This window comes from Henckelia pumila, chromosome 3 (genome assembly GCF_033568475.1).
Source record: "Henckelia pumila isolate YLH828 chromosome 3, ASM3356847v2, whole genome shotgun sequence".
NCBI lineage: Eukaryota > Viridiplantae > Streptophyta > Magnoliopsida > Lamiales > Gesneriaceae > Henckelia > Henckelia pumila.
The window spans coordinates 10139468-10161080 of NC_133122.1; the positions used below are offsets into that span (position 1 = coordinate 10139468).

At 40.4% G+C, this 21613-nt stretch overlaps 1 long non-coding RNA gene across 1 annotated transcript; it reads right to left on the reverse strand.

Moving 5' to 3' along the window:
• Positions 1-1524: 1524 nt before the first annotated feature.
• On the reverse strand, positions 1525-2038 carry LOC140886864 (uncharacterized). Its single transcript, XR_012151718.1, has 3 exons — positions 1997-2038; positions 1767-1916; positions 1525-1661 (listed from the first exon to the last, which is right to left on the reverse strand). It is a non-coding gene; the product is annotated as an uncharacterized lncRNA (long non-coding RNA).
• Positions 2039-21613: the final 19575 nt, after the last annotated feature.

A 21613-nucleotide genomic window follows, 5' to 3' on the forward strand; every position in this document is an offset into this window, starting at 1 on the left:
AGGAAAATATTACTCTTGCAGAAAAGAAAAGATAAGTATTAAAGGTTTAGAACAAATAAAACTGTTATAATTGCTAATAAAAATTTAAATTTTTTTTTCCAAATATCTAAATTTATGATTTTATCTATCTATAATCTATTATCTATTAGTGGATAAAAATTCACGTTTGATCGTAAACTTTAATATTAGCAAAATCATTAGTCAAATAGAGCTCCCTCCTTAAATTATGAGGTTGTCTTCCGCAGATGTCTCTTCTGGAATAACATACCACCGTTCCCGGAACCAATAATTGCCGTCCACATCATTCCACAAACTACTCAACCCCCAAACATCACAAATGAATACAATTAGCAAGTAAATTTTCATATTTTACAGTTGATAAAAAAATAAACCAATGGTACATACCTTTCAATATGAGCAGCCCACAAATCGCAGGAAATTAACGTTTCCCTTACAGTCCTAGCCCTCTTCTTCCCCTTAGGCGGCTCCGGGAATTCTACCATTTTCCTTGATTTTCTCGCCTTTCAATAATTACAAATCCAACTTCCCTCTGGAACCTCCTTCAATGGCGGTTTCAAGCACCTCAAGTGATACCCATTCAAGCAATCGTCACATTCAATCATAATCCTCTTACCAGTAGGCTTGAAACATACCCTACATTCCTCCACCACCGGATCCTCATAATCGGAGGCTGTGTATTCTATACTCTTCACATAAACATGGTCCCCTGTTGAAAACACGCCTCCATCATAAACAACCTTTTTATAGTAGACCCTTTTTTTTGTTCTGCCACTCCGATGATGGACATTTTTGTCTGGATTCCTCGAGGACCATTTTGTCTCGATACCCTCATTTTGTTCGTTTTCAATTTTTCTTTTTCTCTTGGATTTAGTGATTTTTGGCGATTCGGGGGCAAATGAAATGGTGGTGGGTGAGTTAAGGTGGGAATTCAGGCGATTCTTGGGAGTCGGATGTGGTAACTTTTCTAGAGTTGCGGAGGTGAGGTGAAGGGAGCGATGGGGAGCGGTGGTGGTTGAGATTTGTGGAGAAATGGAGTGCTTAAGATTGGGGGTTTTGTTTGAAGAAGATCTGGATTTCTTAGTCACTGGTGTCTCTGCCATTTTCGGCCGTTGGATGGGAAACAGGAGGTGGCGTGTGAAAATATTTATCATTTGATTTGGCGGGAAAATTGTTATTATCGTTATCGATCGTGGGGATATCTGAACCGTAGGTTTTGAAATTAAGATAGAGGAATAAATTTTAATCCAAATACATTCATTATATATATAATAAAAAATAATTATGAACTTGACTTTACAATAACAAAAATAAGACTTTAGTAGCAAATGTTCCCTCACTTTCATTTTTTATCATAATAATATTAAAATAAAAAAGGAAAATAATAGATTCTTGTTGAGTTCAATTAGACTTGTTGAAGCCCAACATAATAGAAGAATTCCAATATAATCAAATTTGTAAGCAGATTTAAAGAGATGCAACTCATGATTGTTCCACGGAGGATAGCGAAACCAAAAATCCACTAGATAGTTACGTCTCACTATTGCCTTCTCATATGAAATCTCTTCGATCGAGAATTTTCCATGATATCTTCCAAATCCTCTCTCCCCAACTCCTCCGAATGGAAGAGAATCAGCCGCATACTGCAAATGCAATGCAATTTTCCATTACTAAGTAGTCACTACTATATATATATATATATATATATATATATATATATAAATATATATATCAACTCATCAACTTACTTGAACTATTGCATCATTAAAAACCACACTTCCTGAGGATGTCTCTGAACATAACCTCTTTTTCAGTCCTTCATTTTTCATGAATGCATATATTAAAAGCGGTTTTGGCTTCGATTTTATCAACTTAATACCATCTTCCATATTTTCCAGCTTCACATAACATATTGTAATATTAATACACCATCAAATCATTCATAAACCCAATATTGTTATATTTTTTGGTTCCTCACGGTGATTATAGGAAGGAGTGGACCAAATATTTCTTCACTCATCACTCCACTTTCCATTGGTGGATCTGTTGGAACACGCGTTCTCTGATCACACGGATGTGATACCTGGAGCAGCGGAAGTTTAAAAATTTTATTCTTCGATATGGAACGATTCCATATCGTGGGTATCAAATCCAAACGATTAAAATCTTGCAAGTAAAAATAAAAAATCACAATTAAATATTTTTACCTCTTCAAGCAATGGCTTGATTATGGACTCCAACAGAATTTAATCTTCTCTTCTTGTAAATCCCGGGAATCGATGACTTGCTCGATCAATCTCTAGAATCAGGTCCATGAATAGAAAACAGAAAGCCTCTGATTGATTGCACTAGAAATCAATCAGATGTTTATCGTAGAGAATAAACAGATTTGATCTGTCAATTCATAAAGTGACTTTTCGGAAAAATCACAGACTGAATTTTCTCAAAAAGGAGTAGGAGAATTCGAAAATTCCCCTTCAAATAATATATGTGTTTTTGAAAATCCAAGATGAGAAAAAGTAATATTTTCAAACCCTACACATGTATTTATATATAATTTCTAGACTGGATTAAGTTATAATTGTATTAGGATACTAACTCCTTAGGACCCACAATCCATAACTTAAGCCCAACAAGCCAAGCCCGTTATTATAGAAATTAATATAAAATTCATCATGACTCCGATTGATAAACCGATTTCACCAATGTGCACAGATGTTGGAAAACTGGCGGTCAGATCAATCACGATTGATACCCGGTGCAGCGGAAGTTTAAAAATTTTGTTATGGAACAATTCCATAGTGTGGGTATCAACCGTTCAACGATTAAATTATTGTGTGTGTAAAATTTAAATAACAGTTATTAAATTTTACCTCCAATCTCGCAACGAGATTAATGGACACCAACAGATTTGATCTGCTCTTGTTGTCTCTCCCTGGAACCGATGAACTCCTTCAATCAGGTCCACGAACAGAGGTTTAAATCCCTCTGATAGATTGCACTAGAAAATCTATCAGAAGTTTTCTGCGAAGAGATTAAACGAATCTGATTCGTTATTCCTGACCGCGATTCAAAATCACAGACCGGAATTTTCTCGGGCAGAGGGGGAGGGGTCGGCCGAAATTTCTTTTAGAGAGACTAGGGTTTTCGATTTTTGCTCTCAAAAATTATGACCTGTTGTGTGTAATTTCTGTACTGAAATAACTTATTTATAATGCAGGCCACTAACACCTTAGGGCCCATTAATCATAAGCTGGGGCCCGACAAGCAAAGCCCGCTCGTTCAGAAATTAATATAAAATTCATCGTGACTCCGATTGATGAACTGATTTCACCAATGTGCACAGAAACCATTTCTGCACATTTTAAAGTCAAAATAAATTTTCCTGAATCCGAATTCAGTGGTTTCCAAAAATGTCCATCCCTATGTCATTTTAGGAAATCCTACTCCCTTACTCTTATTTAAGAAGTCCAACTCCTTAGTTCATTAAATTTAACTCTTTAAATTTAACTATCTCAACGGGGATTAAAACTCCATTACACTGTGTGACCCTCAATGGTTCAGGGATACAGCTAACCGTGGGCTCACAACTCCTTGTGACTCGGAACAACACTTTCCGACTTGCCCAACGAATCATGGTAAAGCGCCTAGCAACATCGCCCCATGATTCCCTAGGTATCACTGATAGTGCCTACAAGAACCAGTAGATTTTGGTTAGCGTACAGTACGGTCCCTTCATCCATATATCCCGATCGAATCAACAACCATTGGTATATCGAGAGTCGCTCAAGATTCGATAACTATGCAATACATCTTGAAGATCAAATTAGTGACATCGCATGTGCTACTAAGAAACCATTTCTTAAATCACATCAAGTACTCTGGCCAGAGATTCGTCACACTAATATCTCCTCAGATCGCATAGGATATCCACACTCGCAAGTATGTGGTGAATCCTTGACAACAATGCATTGACTCCTATATGTGTCGTAACTGTACCCAATCTCGACACCTGATGACCCCATAGAGTCGGTAAACGAGTCAAAACACAGCACTAGCATATAGAGTCTCCATGATGTTTCAAGTCGTAAGGACTAATGGTGTACAACCAAAACCGCGGACTTTATCCACTCGATAAGTGATAACCACTTGGAAAGTCCGGATAGGGTAGTTCGATTATTCATCCTATGAATATCCATTTGCATGCTTCGAACATCTCTATGTTCCCTACCAATGAAACGTGGTACTCCGCATCGCAAATGCTAGTCTCAAACTCGAGCGATCCTTATCCTTATTATCGGACGGCTCAATCGACTAGGAACGGTTTTAGAACATACAGTGACTATAAGATGTATTTCATGATAGACATCTCCATGTTCTACCACATCTTACATACACTATAGTATATTCAAGGTCTTTATCAAAACAACAATAGTATATCACAATATAACAATATGAAGTAATATAAAGTCATTGCCATAAAAGTGTAAATAATATTAAACAAAAGATTGTTTATACAAAGAGTCATCAAAGCCCATAGCCACACAGTTGGCTCACTGGGCACCCACTCTTACAATCTCCCACTTGCCCTATAGCCAACTAGTCATACTACGTAGACCCATTGCTTCGCGATGTTTGTCAAACAATGGTCCTGGCAAGGGCTTAGTAAGCGGATCAGCGATATTGTCTGCAGAGGCCACTCGTTCGACAATGATGTCTCCTCTTTCCACAATCTCCCGGATTATGTGGTATTTCCTCAGTACGTGTTTGGATCTTTGATGATACCTTGGTTCCTTTGCTTGAGCAACGGCACCCGTGTTGTCGCAGTACACCGGGACTGGACCAACAAATTCAGGAATGACGCCCAACTCTTGGACGAAATTCCTCATCCAAACGGCCTCTTTAGCAGCAGCTGATGCTGCAATGTATTCAGCCTCAGTGGTGGAATCCGCTGTGGTGTCCTGCTTGGAACTCTTCCAAGAGACAGCACCGCCATTGAGCATGAACACAAATCCAGAGGTTGACTTCGAGTCATCCACATCACTTTGGAAGCTAGAGTCGGTATAGCCTTCCAATTTGAGTTCTCGTCCTCCATAAACCATGAACATATTCTTAGTCCTTCGCAAGTACTTAAGAATGTCCTTCACGGCTTTCCAATGCATTTGACCAGGATTAGACTGATATCTGCTCGTGACACTCAGAGCAAATGCTACATCCGGTCTGGTAGATATCATCCCATACATGATACTACCTATAGATGACGCATATGGTACATGTGTCATATTCTCTATCTCTTCATCAGTCTTGGGACACATAGACTTGGATAGAGAAACTCCATGACACATGGGTAGATGTCCTCTTTTGGACCCATCCATTGAAAACCGTTTCAATATGGTATCGATGTAGGTTGATTGAGTGAGTCCTATCATTCTCTTAGACCTATCTCTATAGATCTGTATCCCAAGAATGTAGGATGCCTCTCCCAAATCCTTCATCGAAAATCTACCTGATAACCATATCTTTGTTGACTGCAACATCCCTACAACATTCCCAATGAGTAGGATGTCATCAACATAAAGTACTAAGAATGTCACCGCATCCTTAACTACTTTCTTGTACACGCACGGTTCCTCCGGGTTCTTGATGAAACCAAAATCTTTTATTGTTTCATCAAATTTCTGGTTCCAACTTCTTGATGCTTGTTTTAGACCATAAATTGATCTCTGAAGCTTGCATACCTTATGCTCGCTTCCCATGGATGTGAACCCCTCAGGCTGCTTCATATAGATTTCTTCCTTAATGTCTCCATTAAGAAAAGCAGTCTTCACATCCATTTGCCATATCTCATAGTCATACCATGCTGCTATGGCAATCAGGATTCTTATGGACTTGAACATTGCAACTGGTGAAAAGGTTTCATCATAGTCAACTCCTTGCCTTTGAGTATAACCTTTAGCCACCAATCGCGCCTTGTAGGTCAATACCTTACCATCAGGCCCAAGCTTTCTTTTGTAGATCCATTTACACCCTATCGGAACAATTCCATCGGGAGGATCTACTAAAGACCAAACTTGGTTTGTATGCATCGAATCCAATTCTGACTGCATAGCTTCAAGCCATAAATTCGAATCCGCATCAGAAATTGCTTCCTTGAAGTTTCTTGGATCACATCCAATGTCGGGTTCATCTTGATCCCCTTCAAGAAGAAGACCATATCGAACTGGAGGTCTAGAAGTCCTTTCGGATCTTCTAGGTGCAGGCGTGTCCAGCAATGGTTCCTGAGGTGTAGGATCGTTATTTTGTATTTTGGGTTCTTCTCGAACTTCTTCGAGTTCCATCATCTCGCCTTTCTTATCCAATAAGAACTCCTTCTCCAAGAAGGTGGCATTCCTAGAAACAAACACCTTTGTTTCAGCAGGATAATAGAAATAATATCCGATTGAATTTTTCGGATACCCTACAAAATAACATAAGCTGGATCGACTATCCAACTTATCTCCCACTGTCCGCTTCACGTAAGCAGGACATCCCCAAATCCTCAAGTACGAATACTTAGGAGCTTTGCCATTCCATAACTCGTATGGTGTTTTGTCCACTGCTTTAGTGTGGACGTTGTTCAACAACAATACCGCCGTTTCAAGCGCATAGCCCCAAAACGAAGGTGGAAGCTCAGTGAAGCTCATCATAGATCGAACCATGTCCAACAAAGTTCGATTACGACGCTCCGATACACCATTAAGCTGTGGTGTCATAGGAGGAGTCCACTGAGAGAGAATCCCATTCTCTTTCAGATAGTCCAAAAACTCGGTACTCAAGTATTCTCCACCTCGATCCGATCGAAGTGCTTTAATACTTTTACCTAGCTTGTTTTCTACTTCAGCCCTGAATTCTTTGAACTTTTCAAATGCTTCAGACTTATATTTCATTAAATATAAATACCCATACCTTGAATAATCATCAGTAAAGGTAATGAAGTAGGTGTGGCCATGTTGAGTCCCTACTCTAAATGGACCACAAACATCTGTATGGATCAAATCCAACAGATTTTGACTACGCTCAGGTTTCCCCTTAAAAGGAGATTTAGTCATTTTTCCTTTTAGGCAGGATTCACAAGTAGGTAGAGAGTTAATATCAGACATATCAAACATGCCCTCTCCCACTAGCTTGTTCATCCTCCTTGAGGAAATATGACCTAGTCTAGCGTGCCAAAGGTTTGCCGGGTTTTGACTATCGATTTTCCTTTTGTTTGTTGTCGCCGGTTTGTCAATACAATTCACTGGAACGTCTTTTAGTTTTAAATTGTATAGATCGTTTTCAAGTTTTCCATTTCCAATTAAACATTCATTCTTGTAAATATTGCAAATCCCATTCACAAAATTACAAGAATAACCATCTCTATCAAGCATAGAAATAGAAATAATGTTTTTAATTAAATCTGGCACAAATAAAACATCTCTCAACAATAATTTAAAACCATTCTGCAAAATCAAACAAACATCTCCAATGGCCGTAGCTTCAGCTCTGGAACCATTCCCGAGCCTCAGCTGGGTCTCACCCATTCTAAGCCTGCGACTTCTTGTCATCACCTGCAAATCATTGCAAATGTGAGATCCACATCCGGTATCCAATACCCAAGAAGTTGTATTAAGTGACATGTTTATTTCGATATAGAACATACCCTTTGCAGTTCCTAACTGCTCAAGATACTCCTTGCAGTTGCGCTTCCAATGACCCGGCTTCTTGCAGTAATGGCAAACATCCTTGGATTTTCCATTGTTTGAAGCCTTTGTCTTTTGCTTCTTCTCGGGTTCCACTTTCTTGGGTGGGGCAGAACGTTTCTTGCCCTTCATACTTGGCCCCTTCTTAGCAGAAGATGAGGAGCCCACCAAGAAAGCTGGCTTATCCTTCTTAAGTGTGGATTCATATGTAACGAGCATATTGACCATCTCTTCAAGGGTGGCCTCTATCTTGTTCATATTAAAATTTATCACGAATCCATCAAATGAAGAAGGAAGAGATAGAAGCAGCAAGTCCACATTGAGTTCATGCTCCAACACCAAATCAAGGGTCGCTAACTTCTGTATGAGCCAAATCACTCGTACCCCATGATCACGGACCGAAGTCCCTTCACGCATGCGGCACGTCATCAACTCCTTAACAGTAGAGAACCTTTCAGCCCTCGACTGAGCCCCAAAAAGTTCCTTGAGTTGCGCGTGAATGTCAGCAGCATTCACCGTGTCCTCAAATCGCCTCTGGAGTTCATCAGACATCGAGGCTTGCATATAGCATTTGGTCTTGATGTCATGGTCACACCATGCATCAAGTTTGGCCAATTCCTCCGGACTTATGTCAGCTGGTGCTTCCTTCGGAGGTGCTTTCTCTAACACGTAGAGCATTTTCTCCGAAGTTAAGACAATCTTCAACTTCCGGAACCATTCCGTATAGTTGGCGCCAGTCAGCTTGTTTTGTTCGAGGATCGAGAATAAAGGATTTCGCGAATTCATTGTATGAAATACTGAAAAGGAAAACAGACATATATCAATGATTGTTTAACAATTTACTAAGACATAAAATAGGCGAATTTAATTTTATGAATCTCACTCCCACTATTTTAACGATTTCACCACCCTCTAGTGAAAACGGGAAACTTTTTCCTTAGTGAGAACATGGAGTCCAATTGACAAACTTATGGTCCCGAATAATATCAGCCAACCATAATTCTCAAAAGGTAGAGCCCAATTGCTTCCAAAGCAACCCCCATGTGTTTACCTCATGTCCAATAAGGGCCCAATAATATGACGCCGTTTAAAGTGACATGTCAAGATGACCCATCAATATTAAGTTGTGATGGACGGTCGCCATGTGGATCCCCCAATAATATGAGCCGATCCCATGGGAGTTCCACCCAACTTACAACATTTGTCGATCCAATGTACAGCTTTCCGACGGACGGGCCCCCCCAATAATGAGCCGGACCGTATCCGCGGGTAGCATCACATACATTGACCGTTGATGGAAGGTAGGAACATTTAAACAATATTTAAATTTCCTTTATTTATCTTGATATAAATTTTAAATCATATTTAAAATGAGGGATTTTTAATTATAAAAATATTTGTCTCATCATATTTAATTTATTGCATGCATTGCCGGATTCACGCAATTTATGTCTAAACATGCATACAATCATAATATCACATATTATATAGGATGATCGATTCCATTTCTAATTGACCCGTGGTTGCCAATCACGGGTCTTAGTCTAATCCTAGGTAATATGCAGTATGCAAATGCAATCCTATTACATATGCTTCCAATTTACATTTCTTCAGTCTTCATTGTCTGCTGGGCCCACCATCTTCAAATCTTGATCTCCCACTAAATCTAATGTATTTACAATAAATAACAATGACAAGTAGGGGATACATTTTTAGGGGGTGGGAACGGGCTATAAACCAAGCCCACTTTTATTACATATGACATTCATATCGGGCCATAAACCAGGCCCATTAATAAAACCAACAATAATAAAGACAAAATGTAAATTCCTAACATACACCTACAAAATTGGTCATGGCAATCGATCATCCTTATCCAATAACATTTAATTCAAAATTAATTTATTGGATAACATGCTGTGGCAATTCAAATTTAAACAAGATAAAATCATATTTTATATATAAAATCTCATTTCACATATAAAATCATATTTTATCTCTATATCAAATAAAATCATATTTTATCTATAAAATCCAATTTTACAAATAAAATCATATTTTACTTAATATATCATAAGATCATATCTTATCATCAATTGTACCAAAATAATTGATTTCAAAATTCAATTTACGGATAAAATATTAAAATTTTCCAAAAATTCAAATTTATCCAAAATCAATTTTAAAATTTACGGACTCGAACAATTCGATCCGAAATCTCGTGAACCAATCAAAAACAATTTTTGACCGGACCAAAAATAAAATTTTAAATATTAAAATTAATAAAAATATAATTTTTCCCGCGGGCCGCCCGGGACACTCCCGGGCCGGCCCGCACCCGGGGCGCGGGCCGGGGGCAGCCCGGCTGCCCCCTTAGGGCAGTGCCGTGCGCTGCCCTGGGCGGCGCCGAGCGCCGCCCCTGGGCAGCGCCGAGCGCTGCCCTGCGCAGCGCCGAGCGCTGCCCTGCGCAGCGCCGAGCGCTGCGCTGGGCAGCGCACAGCGCTGCCCTGGGCGGCGCCGTGCGCCGCCCTGGGCGGCGACGGTCGCCGCCTTGGGCGGCGCCGTGCGCCCCCTTTGGGCGGCGCCGTGCGCCGCCCGGGGCAGCAACAATTGCTGCCCCACCGGGCAGCGATCCAATCGCTGCCCGGGTTTTGCCCCGAAAAATTTTTTTTTTATTTAAAAATATTTATTTTGTTTCAAAAACCGAGACTCAAAAATTTTGTACAATTGATTAATTTAATCGTTTGATCTGAGCAACCTGGCTCTGATACCACTGTTGGAAAACTGGCGGTCAGATCAATCACGATTGATACCCGGTGCAGCGGAAGTTTAAAAATTTTGTTATGGAACAATTCCATAGTGTGGGTATCAACCGTTCAACGATTAAATTATTGTGTGTGTAAAATTTAAATAACAGTTATTAAATTTTACCTCCAATCTCGCAACGAGATTAATGGACACCAACAGATTTGATCTGCTCTTGTTGTCTCTCCCTGGAACCGATGAACTCCTTCAATCAGGTCCACGAACAGAGGTTTAAATCCCTCTGATAGATTGCACTAGAAAATCTATCAGAAGTTTTCTGCGAAGAGATTAAACGAATCTGATTCGTTATTCCTGACCGCGATTCAAAATCACAGACCGGAATTTTCTCGGGCAGAGGGGGAGGGGTCGGCCGAAATTTCTTTTAGAGAGACTAGGGTTTTCGATTTTTGCTCTAAAAAATTATGACCTGTTGTGTGTAATTTCTGTACTGAAATAACTTATTTATAATGCAGGCCACTAACACCTTAGGGCCCATTAATCATAAGCTGGGGCCCGACAAGCAAATCCCGCTCGTTCAGAAATTAATATAAAATTCATCGTGACTCCGATTGATGAACTGATTTCACCAATGTGCACAGAAACCATTTCTGCACATTTTAAAGTCAAAATAAATTTTCCTGAATCCGAATTCAGTGGTTTCCAAAAATGTCCATCCCTATGTCATTTTAGGAAATCCTACTCCCTTACTCTTATTTAAGAAGTCCAACTCCTTAGTTCATTAAATTTAACTCTTTAAATTTAACTATCTCAACGGGGATTAAAACTCCATTACACTGTGTGACCCTCAATGGTTCAGGGATACAGCTAGCCGTGGGCTCACAACTCCTTGTGACTCGGAACAACACTTTCCGACTTGCCCAACGAATCATGGTAAAGCGCCTAGCAACATCGCCCCATGATTCCCTAGGTATCACTGATAGTGCCTACAAGAACCAGTAGATTTTGGTTAGCGTACAGTACGGTCCCTTCATCCATATATCCCGATCGAATCAACAACCATTGGTATATCGAGAGTCGCTCAAGATTCGATAACTATGCAATACATCTTGAAGATCAAATTAATGACATCGCATGTGCTACTAAGAAACCATTTCTTAAATCACATCAAGTACTCTGGCCAGAGATTCGTCACACTAATATCTCCTCAGATCGCATAGGATATCCACACTCGCAAGTATGTGGTGAATCCTTGACAACAATGCATTGACTCCTATATGTGTCGTAACTGTACCCAATCTCGACACCTGATGACCCCATAGAGTCGGTAAACGAGTCAAAACACAGCACTAGCATATAGAGTCTCCATGATGTTTCAAGTCGTAAGGACTAATGGTGTACAACCAAAACCGCGGACTTTATCCACTCGATAAGTGATAACCACTTGGAAAGTCCGGATAGGGTAGTTCGATTATTCATCCTATGAATATCCATTTGCATGCTTCGAACATCTCTATGTTCCCTACCAATGAAACGTGGTACTCCGCATCGCAAATGCTAGTCTCAAACTCGAGCGATCCTTATCCTTATTATCGGACGGCTCAATCGACTAGGAACGGTTTTAGAACATACAGTGACTATAAGATGTATTTCATGATAGACATCTCCATGTTCTACCACATCTTACATACACTATAGTATATTCAAGGTCTTTATCAAAACAACAATAGTATATCACAATATAACAATATGAAGTAATATAAAGTCATTGCCATAAAAGTGTAAATAATATTAAACAAAAGATTGTTTATACAAAGAGTCATCAAAGCCCATAGCCACACAGTTGGCTCACTGGGCACCCACTCTTACAACAGAAACCATTTCTGCACCTTTTAAAGTCAAGATAATTTTTCTGAATCCGAATTCAGTGATCTCCAAAAATGTCCATCCTTATGTCATTTTTGGAAATTCCACTCCCTTTAGTTAAGAAGTCCAACTTCTCTTTCATTAAATTTAACTCTTTAAATTTAACTAACCCAACGGGGTTTAGTAATCCATTACTTGTGTGACCCTCAATGGTTCAGGGATACAGCTAACCGCGGGCTCACAACTCCTTGTGACTCGGAACAACGATTTCCAACTTACCCAATGAATCATGGTAAGAGCGTCTAGCAACATCTCCCCATGATTCTCTAGGTATCACTGATAGTGCCTGCAAGAACTAGTAAGTTTTGGTTAGCGTACAATACAGTCCTTTCATCCATATATCCTGATCGAATCAACAACCATTGGTACATTGAGAGTCGTTCGAGATTCGATAACTATGCAATGCATCTTGAAGATCAAATAGTGACATCGCATGTGCTACTAGGAAACCAAGTAACCTAAATCACATCGAGTACTTTGGCCAGAGATTTGTCACACTAATATCTCCTCAGATCGCATAGGATATCCACACTCGCAAGCGTGTGGTGAATCCTTGACAACAAAGCATCGACTTCAATATGTTTCGTAACTGTACCCAATTCCGACACCTGATGAACCCCCATAGAGTCGGTAAACGAGTCAAAGTACAGTACTGGCATATAGAGTCTCAATGATATTTCAAGTAGTAAGGACTAATGGTGTACAACCAAAACCGCGGACTTATCCACTCAAATAATAATAACCACTTGGAAAGTTCAAATAGGGTAGTTTGATCATTCATCATATGAATATCCATTTGCATGCTTTGAACATCTCCATGTCCATTACCAATGAAACGTGGTACTTGGCATCACAAATGCTAGTCTCAATCTCGAGCGATCCTTATCCTTATTAGCGGACGGCTCAATTGACTAGAAACTGTTTAGAATATACAGTGACTATAAGATGTGTTTCATAATAGTGATCTCTCTTTATTCACTATCTCATCTTACTTACACTTTATTATATTCAAGATCTTTATCAAAACAACAATAGTATATCACAATATAAAAATATGAAGAAAGATAAAGAAAATGCCATTAATGAATGTAAATTATATTAAACAAAGATTGTTTATACATAGAGTCATAAAAGCCATTAGCCACAAGTTGGCTAACCGGGCACCCACTCTTTCAATCTCCCACTTGACCTAAAGCCAACTAGTTATACTACGTAATCCCATTGCTTCGCGATGTTTGTCAAATAATGGTCCTTGCAAGGGCTTAGTAAGTGGATCAGCGATATTGTCTGTAGAGGCCACTCTCTCGACAGTGATGTCTCCTCTTTCCACAATCTCCCGGATGATGTGGTATTTCCTCAGTACGTGTTTGGATCTTTGATGAGACCTTGGTTCCTTTGCCTGAGCAACGGCTCCAGTGTTGTCGCAGTACACCGAAACTGGACCAACAGCTTCAGGAATGACACCCAACTCTTGGATGAAATTCCTCATCCAAACGGCCTCTTTAGCAGCAGCTGATGCTGCAATGTATTCTGCCTCAGTGGTGGAATCCGCTGTGGTGTCCTGCTTAGAACTTTTCCAAGAGACAGCACCGCCATTGAGCATGAATACAACTCCAGAGGTTGACTTCGAGTCATCCACGTTGCTTTGGAAGCTAGAGTCGGTATAGCCTTCCAATTTCAATTCTCTTCCTCCATAAACCATGAATACATTCTTAGTCCTTCTTAAGTACTTAAGAATATCCTTCACGACTTTCCAATGCATTTGACCGGGGTTGGCCTGATATCTGCTCGTGACACTCAGAGCAAAGGCTACATCCGGTCTGGTAGATATCATCCCATACATAATACTACCTATGGCTGACGCATATGGTATGTGTGTCATTTTCTCTATCTCTTCGTCAGTCTTGGGACACATAGACTTGGATAGAGAAACTCCATGACACATAGGTAGATGTCCTCTCTTGGACTCATCCATTAAAAACATTTTCAATATAGTGTCGATGTAGGTTGCTTGAGTGAGTCCTATCATTCTCTTAGATCTATCTCTATAGATCTGTATCCCTAGAATATAGGAGGCCTCACCCAAATCATTCATCGAGAATCTACCTGATAGCCATATCTTTGTTGACTGCGACATCCCTACGTCATTCCCAATAAGTAGGATGTCATCAACATAAAGAACTAAGAACGTCACTGAATCCTTAACTACTTTCTTGTACACGCACGGTTCCTCTGGGTTTTTGATGAAACCAAAGTCCTTTATTGTGTCATCAAATTTCTGGTTCCAACTTTTTGATGCTTGTTTGAGACCATATATTGATCTCTGAAGCTTGCATACCTTATGCTCGCTTCCCATAGATGTGAATCCCTCGGGCTACATCATATAGATCTCTTCCTTAATGTTACCATTAAGAAATGCAGTCTTCACATCCATTTTCCATATCTCATAGTCATACCAAGCTGCTATGGCAATAAGGATTCTTATGGACTTGAACATTGCAACTGGTGAAAAGGTTTCATCATAGTCAACTCCTTGTATTTGAGTATAACCTTTTGCGACCAATCGTGCCTTGTAGGTCAATACCTTACCATCAGGCCCAAGTTTACTCTTGTAGATCCATTTACACCCTATTGGAACAATTCCATCGGGAGGATCTACTAAATACCAAACATGGTTTGTATGTATCGAGTCTATTTCCGACTGCATAGCATCAAGCCATAAATTCGAATCCGCATAAAAAATTGCTTCCTTGAAGTTTCTTGGATCACATCCAATGTCGGGTTCACTTTGATCCCCTTCAAGAAGAAGACCATATCGTATAGGAGGTCTAGAATTCCTCTCGGATCTTCTAGGAATAGGCGTGTCAATCAATGGTTCCTGAGGTGTAGGATCGTTATTTTGTATCTCGGATTCTTCTCGAATTTTTTCGAGTTCCATCATCTTGTCTTTCTTATCAAGTAAGAACTCCTTCTCCATGAAGGTGGCATTCCTCGAAACAAAAACTTTTGTTTCATTAGGATGATAGAAATAATATCTGATTGAATTCTTCGGATATCCTACAAAATAACATAAGGTGAAACGACTATCCAACTTATCTCCCACTGTCTGCTTCACGTAAGCAGGACATCCCCAAATCCTTAAGTACGAATACTTAGGAGCTTTGACATTCCATAACTCGTATGGAGTTTTATCCACTGCTTTAGTGTGGACATTGTTCAACAACAATACCGCCGTTTCAAGCGCATAGCCCCAAAACGAAGTTGGGATCTCAGTGAAGCTCATCATGGATCAAACCATGTCCAACAAAGTTTGATTTCGACGCTCCAAAACACCATTGAGCTGAGGTGTAATAGGAGGAGTCCACTGAGAGAGAATCCTATTCTCTTTTAGATAGTCCAAAAACTCTGTACTTAAGTATTCTCCACCTCGATCAGATCGAAGTGCTTTAATACTTTTTCCTAGTTTGTTCTCTACTTCAGCCTTGAATTCTTTGAACTTTTCAAATGCTTCAGACTTATATTTCATCAAATATAAATACTCATACCTAGAAAAATCATCAGTAAAGGTAATGAAGTAGGTGTGTCCAAATTTAGTACCAATACTAAATGGACCACAAACATCTGTATGGATCAAATCCAACAGATTTTGACTACGCTCAGGTTTTCCTTTAAAAGGAGATTTAGACATTTTTCCTTTTAGGCAGGACTCACAAGTAGGTAGAGAGTTAATATCAGACATATCAAACATGCCTTCTCCCACTGGCTTGTTCATCCTCCTTGAGGAAATGTGACCTAGCCTAGCATGCCAAAGGTTTGCTGGGTTTTGACTATCGTTTTTTCTTTTATTTGTTGTTACCGATTTATCAACATAATTAATTGGAACATCTTTTAATTTTAAGTTATATAGATCGTTTTCAAGTTGTCCATTTCCAATTAAACATTCATTCTTGTAAATATTGCAAATCTCATTCACAAAATTGCAAGAAAAACCATCTCTATCAAGCATAGAAACAGAAATAATGTTTTTAATCAAATCTGGCACAAATAAAACATCTCTTAAAAGTAACTTAAAATCGTTCTGCAAAACTAAATAAACGTCTCCCACTACTTTGGCTTCAACTCTGGAACCATTTTCGAGCCTCAGCTGGGTCTCACTCATCCTAAGCTTACGACTTCTTGTCATCACCTGCAAATCATTGCAAATGTGAGATCCACATCCGGTATCTAATACCCAAGAAGTAGTATTAAGTGAAACATTTATTTCAATGTAAAACATACTGTGGGGACCTCGGGTTTCTAATCTCGTCTTAGGGCAACTAATGATTAATTAAACAATTAATCAAACTGTAGTAACCCAGAGACCATTTTAAGATAATAATATGTTAAACATGATTAAGGGTTGGTAATTAATCAATTTCGGAGTGTTATTGGACTTCGGAAGAAAATTTTGGGCTTTTGACTTTGGGCCGGATCGGAAGCTCCGAACTCAGATCGAAAGCTTCGATCCTAGCCACTTCGCAAGCTCAGCGGAAGCACGAGATCGGAAGCTCCGATCCAGGAACGGAAGTTCCGATCTCCGGCTGCCAGCTTTGCTCGATGATTCAACCGCGAGTTTTGACAATTGTTGATCGGAGGTGAGATCGGAAGCTCCGATCGTCGGATCGGAATTTCCGATCCTGGCGTGTCTTGCATGCACGCAATGAGCTGGATCGGAAGCTCCGATCCCGAAATCGGAAGTTCCGATCCTGGCCGGGAATTTTGCCTATAAATAGGTCTCGTTCGATTTCATTTTGAAATATGAATTCCCGAGTTTCTTTCTTCAGTTATATAGTGTGAGATATACACTTGATGGCCCTATTGGTTATAATAGAGGTTCTGGAATAACCAAGGTGTGGTTATAGTCATCCGGGACTAGCGACTTCAAAGGGCTAACTACGAACGAAGGTATGGTCCGGGAATCTATTTAAGTTTTGGGAGTACTTATTAGCTTAGTTAAAGCTTATAGAATTTATGTAGTGATACGGTGAACTTTTGAATATAGGCTTGGAACCTAGGATCCTACTTTACTTGAACTAGCCTAGAGGTACGTACACATTGACTGAGATTGCCAACGAGTATACATGTTTATATGTTGCATTTATTTGGCATTATTATATGTCATGATATATGATTTATCGCTTTCTATATTCATATGTCATGTGCATATACACGTTGAGCCTATACCTTGATATACCTGATTATAGAGCCGCTCAGCTCTATACTCGATAGTCTGTCACTGAGAGTACATCGACGGAGGGGGCATTTATGTCTGTCTACTCTGGTGTACTAGACGAGTGTGGTTGCACCCAGAGGTTGATCCGTGCGGTGGCAGTACTCATGTGGCGCCGGTTCTGAGCATGATTTTTCAGATGACCCGGTACCAGTCATCATGTTGCATGCATTATATACATATGTTTACTCATGTCTATGTACTGGGCGTTAGCGCTCACGTCCTAGTTGTTATCTTGGACACCCTATTCCATGGGGCAGGTCGCAGGATGGACGGACCTGGTATCTTTTGAGACTTTGGTGAACCGTTTCCGTCTTGTGGAGACTTGCAACAGGCGTGCATAGCTGATGATGCCAGCACAACCTAGTGGATCTTTTGAGCCTCGAGCTCAATTTGTTGTGCAATCTGGACCTATGTCTTTTTCTACTCCTACTACTTCATCTGGATCTCGTGGTTCACGAGGTATGTTCCGTTTTGGGAAGAAGAAGAAAAAGGAGGTGTTTTGTAGCCACTGTGGAGGGAAGCATCCTGCAGCTTCATGTCGGAGAGCTACTGGTGATTGTTATATTTGCGGTCAGCAGGGACATCTGCGGAGAGATTGTCCTCAGCGCATGGGTTCTGCTAGTGGATCGGGATCACAGGTTGGATCTCAGGCTTCTATTATTCCACGTCAGCAGCCAGCACCACAGAGTTCTTCTGGTTATCGTCCCCAGACTCAAGGGCAGGTGTTTGCTCTGTCTCAGGAGCAGGCTACAGAGGGAAGCGATCGCATGTTGGTAGGTACCTTTTTGTTATGTGGTATTCCTGAACTTGTATTAATTGATACTGGAGCATCGCATTCCTTTATTTCTAGTCGCTTTGTTAAGAGACATAGATTACCTTATGTATCATTGGATATGGATTTAGTTGTATCTACTCCGTTGGAGCAAGAGATAGTAACTAAGCATCTAGTGATGGGTTGTCTTCTGGAGTTTGAGGGTAATGTGATAGTAGCTAATTTGATGATATTAGCGATGGCAGATTTTGACTGTATCTTGGGAATAGATATGCTGACTTTGTATCATGCTACTGTGGATTGTTATCAGCGTCTGGTACAGTTTCATCCGGATGAGGGTGATAGCTGGTATTTTTATGGTGAGGGTGCGCGACCTCCGATGCCACTTGTTTCGGCTCTGAAGGCATGTCATGTCTTGGAGTCAGGTGGGGAGGGCTACCTTATCTATGCAGTTGATATGTCCACGAGTAGTACGGGTATTGATCAGTTACCGGTTGTCAGCGAGTTCCCTGATGTATTCCCTGATGAGATTCCTGGTTTTCCTCCGGTGCGAGAGGTTGAATTTGGTATTGATTTAGTACCAGGAACTACGCCTATATCCCGAGCACCTTATCAACTGGCACCGTCAGAGATGAGGGAATTGAAACAGCAGTTGCAGGATCTGCTTGATAAGGGATATATTCGTCCGAGTGTTTCTACGTGGGGAGCACCTGTTTTGTTTGTCAAGAAGAAAGATGGATCGATGCGATTATTTATTGATTACAGGCAGTTGAATCGTGTCACCATCAAGAATAAGTATCCTTTGCCGCGAATTGATGATATGTTCGATCAATTACAGGGTACTTCTGTTTATTCTAAGATAGATCTGAGATCTGGATACCATCAGATGCGGGTACGAGACTCAGATATATCTACGACTGCTTTTAGGACCAGATACGGGCATTATGAATTTCTGGTGATGCCATTTGGTTTGATGAATGCACCGGTAGTCTTTATGAATCTGATGAATCAGATATTTCAAGAATATCTGGATAGATTTGTCATCGTCTTCATTGATGATATTCTTTTTTATTCTCATGACAAGGATGAGCATGCACAGCATCTAAGGATTGTTTTACAGACGTTACGAGATAAGCAGATGTATGCGAAATTGAGCAAGTGTGAATTTTGGCTTGATCGGGTAGTGTTTCTCGGTCATGTGATTTCTAATGAAGGGATATCTGTTGATCCTAGTAAGATAGAGGCAGTGCTGAACTGGTCTCGTCCGACGACGGTTGCTGAGATTCGTAGTTTCTTGGATCTAATTGGATATTACCGTCGGTTCATCGAGAATTTTTCACAGTTAGTCAGGCCTTTGACTCAGCTTACTTGGAAAGATGTTACCTTCATATGGTCCTCGGATTGTGAGGAGTCATTTCACGAGCTGCGTGGACGTCTTACTACTGCATATGTGCTAGCTCTACCTTCTGGATCAGGAGGTTATGTTGTCTATACTGATGCCTCTGGTCAGGGGTTAGGATGTGTTTTGACACAGCATGGACATGTTATTGCCTATGCTTCTCGACAGTTGAAGACACATGAGACTAACTATCCAGTGCATGATCTCGAGTTAGCCGCCATTGTATTTGCGCTCAAGATCTGGAGGCATTACCTTTATGGCGAGAAATTTGAGATATTCACGGATCACAAGAGTCTGAAATATTTATTCACTCAGGCGGAGTTGAATATGCGACAGAGACGCTGGATGGATCTTCTGAAGGATTATGATTGTGAAATCAAATATCATCCAGGTTCTGTTAATCTTACTGCTGATGCCTTGAGTCGGCAGGTGAGACTTTCTGCACTTCAGACTAATGAAATATCTCATATGATTCAAGAGTGTTGTTCATTGAGTTTTACGCTCAAGCACAAGAAAGGAAGGAATGAGATTTGTTTGTATATTATTCTATCTGAGCCAACATTGTATTCTCGGATCAGAGATGCTCAGATATCTGATGTTAAGACTCAACGATTGGCACGTCTAGCCAATGGAGTTAATACATCTTGATTCCATTTTCAGTCAGATGGTTTATTGTGCCTATCTAATCGAGTGGTTGTACCTAATGATGCGGATCTCAAGAACGATATTCTTTCTCATGCTCACAGGAGTCGCTTACAGTTTATCCTGGAAGCATGAAAATGTATAAGGACTTGCGAATTAGATTCTGGTGGAAAGGGATGAAGAGAAGTGTATATCAATTTGTTTCGAGATGTTTGGTTTGTCAACAGGTCAAGGCTGAACATCGACGACCAGGTGGATTACTGCAAAATCTTGAGATTCCTGAATGGAAGTGGAAGCATGTGACTATGGACTTTGTTACCCACTTGCCTATGAAGTCACGTCAGTGTGATGCTATCTGGGTTGTCGTTGACCGTTTGATGAAATCAGCACACTTTATTCCTTATAACCGGGAGTATTCTTATGATCGCATGACACGCTTATATATCCAGGATATAGTGCGATTACATGGGATTCCAGTGAGCATAGTCAGTGATAGAGACCCGCAATTTATCTCATGTTTTTGGGGTAGTTTTCAGGAGGCGTTGGGTACCACTCTGAGTTTGAGCACTGCATATCATCCGGAGACTGACGGGCAGTCAGAACGGACGATTCGTACGCTGGAAGATATGTTACGTTCTTCTGTCATGGATTTTGTCTTATCTTGGCAGGATCAGTTAACTTTGATCGAATTTGCCTACAATAACAGTTATCATCGTAGTATCGATATGGCACCTTTCGAGGCATTGTACGGTCGACGGTGTCGTACTCCGTTATTCTGGGATGAAGTCGGGGAACGACAAGTCGAGGGTCCTGAATTGGTGCAGCAAATTGTAGACAAGGTAGATTTGATCAAGCATAGGATCAAAGTTGCTCAAGATAGACAAGCCAGTTATGCTAATATTCGTCGTAGGCCACTTCAGTTTGAGCATGGTGAATATGTGTTTCTACGAGTATCACCTTTCAGGAAGGTGATGCGATTCGGCGTGAAAGGCAAGTTGTCTCCTCGTTTCATTGGGCCTTTCCAGATACTGGAGAAGATCGGAGATGTTGCATATCGTTTGGCTTTACCGCCAAATCTTTCTAGTATACATAATGTTTTTCAT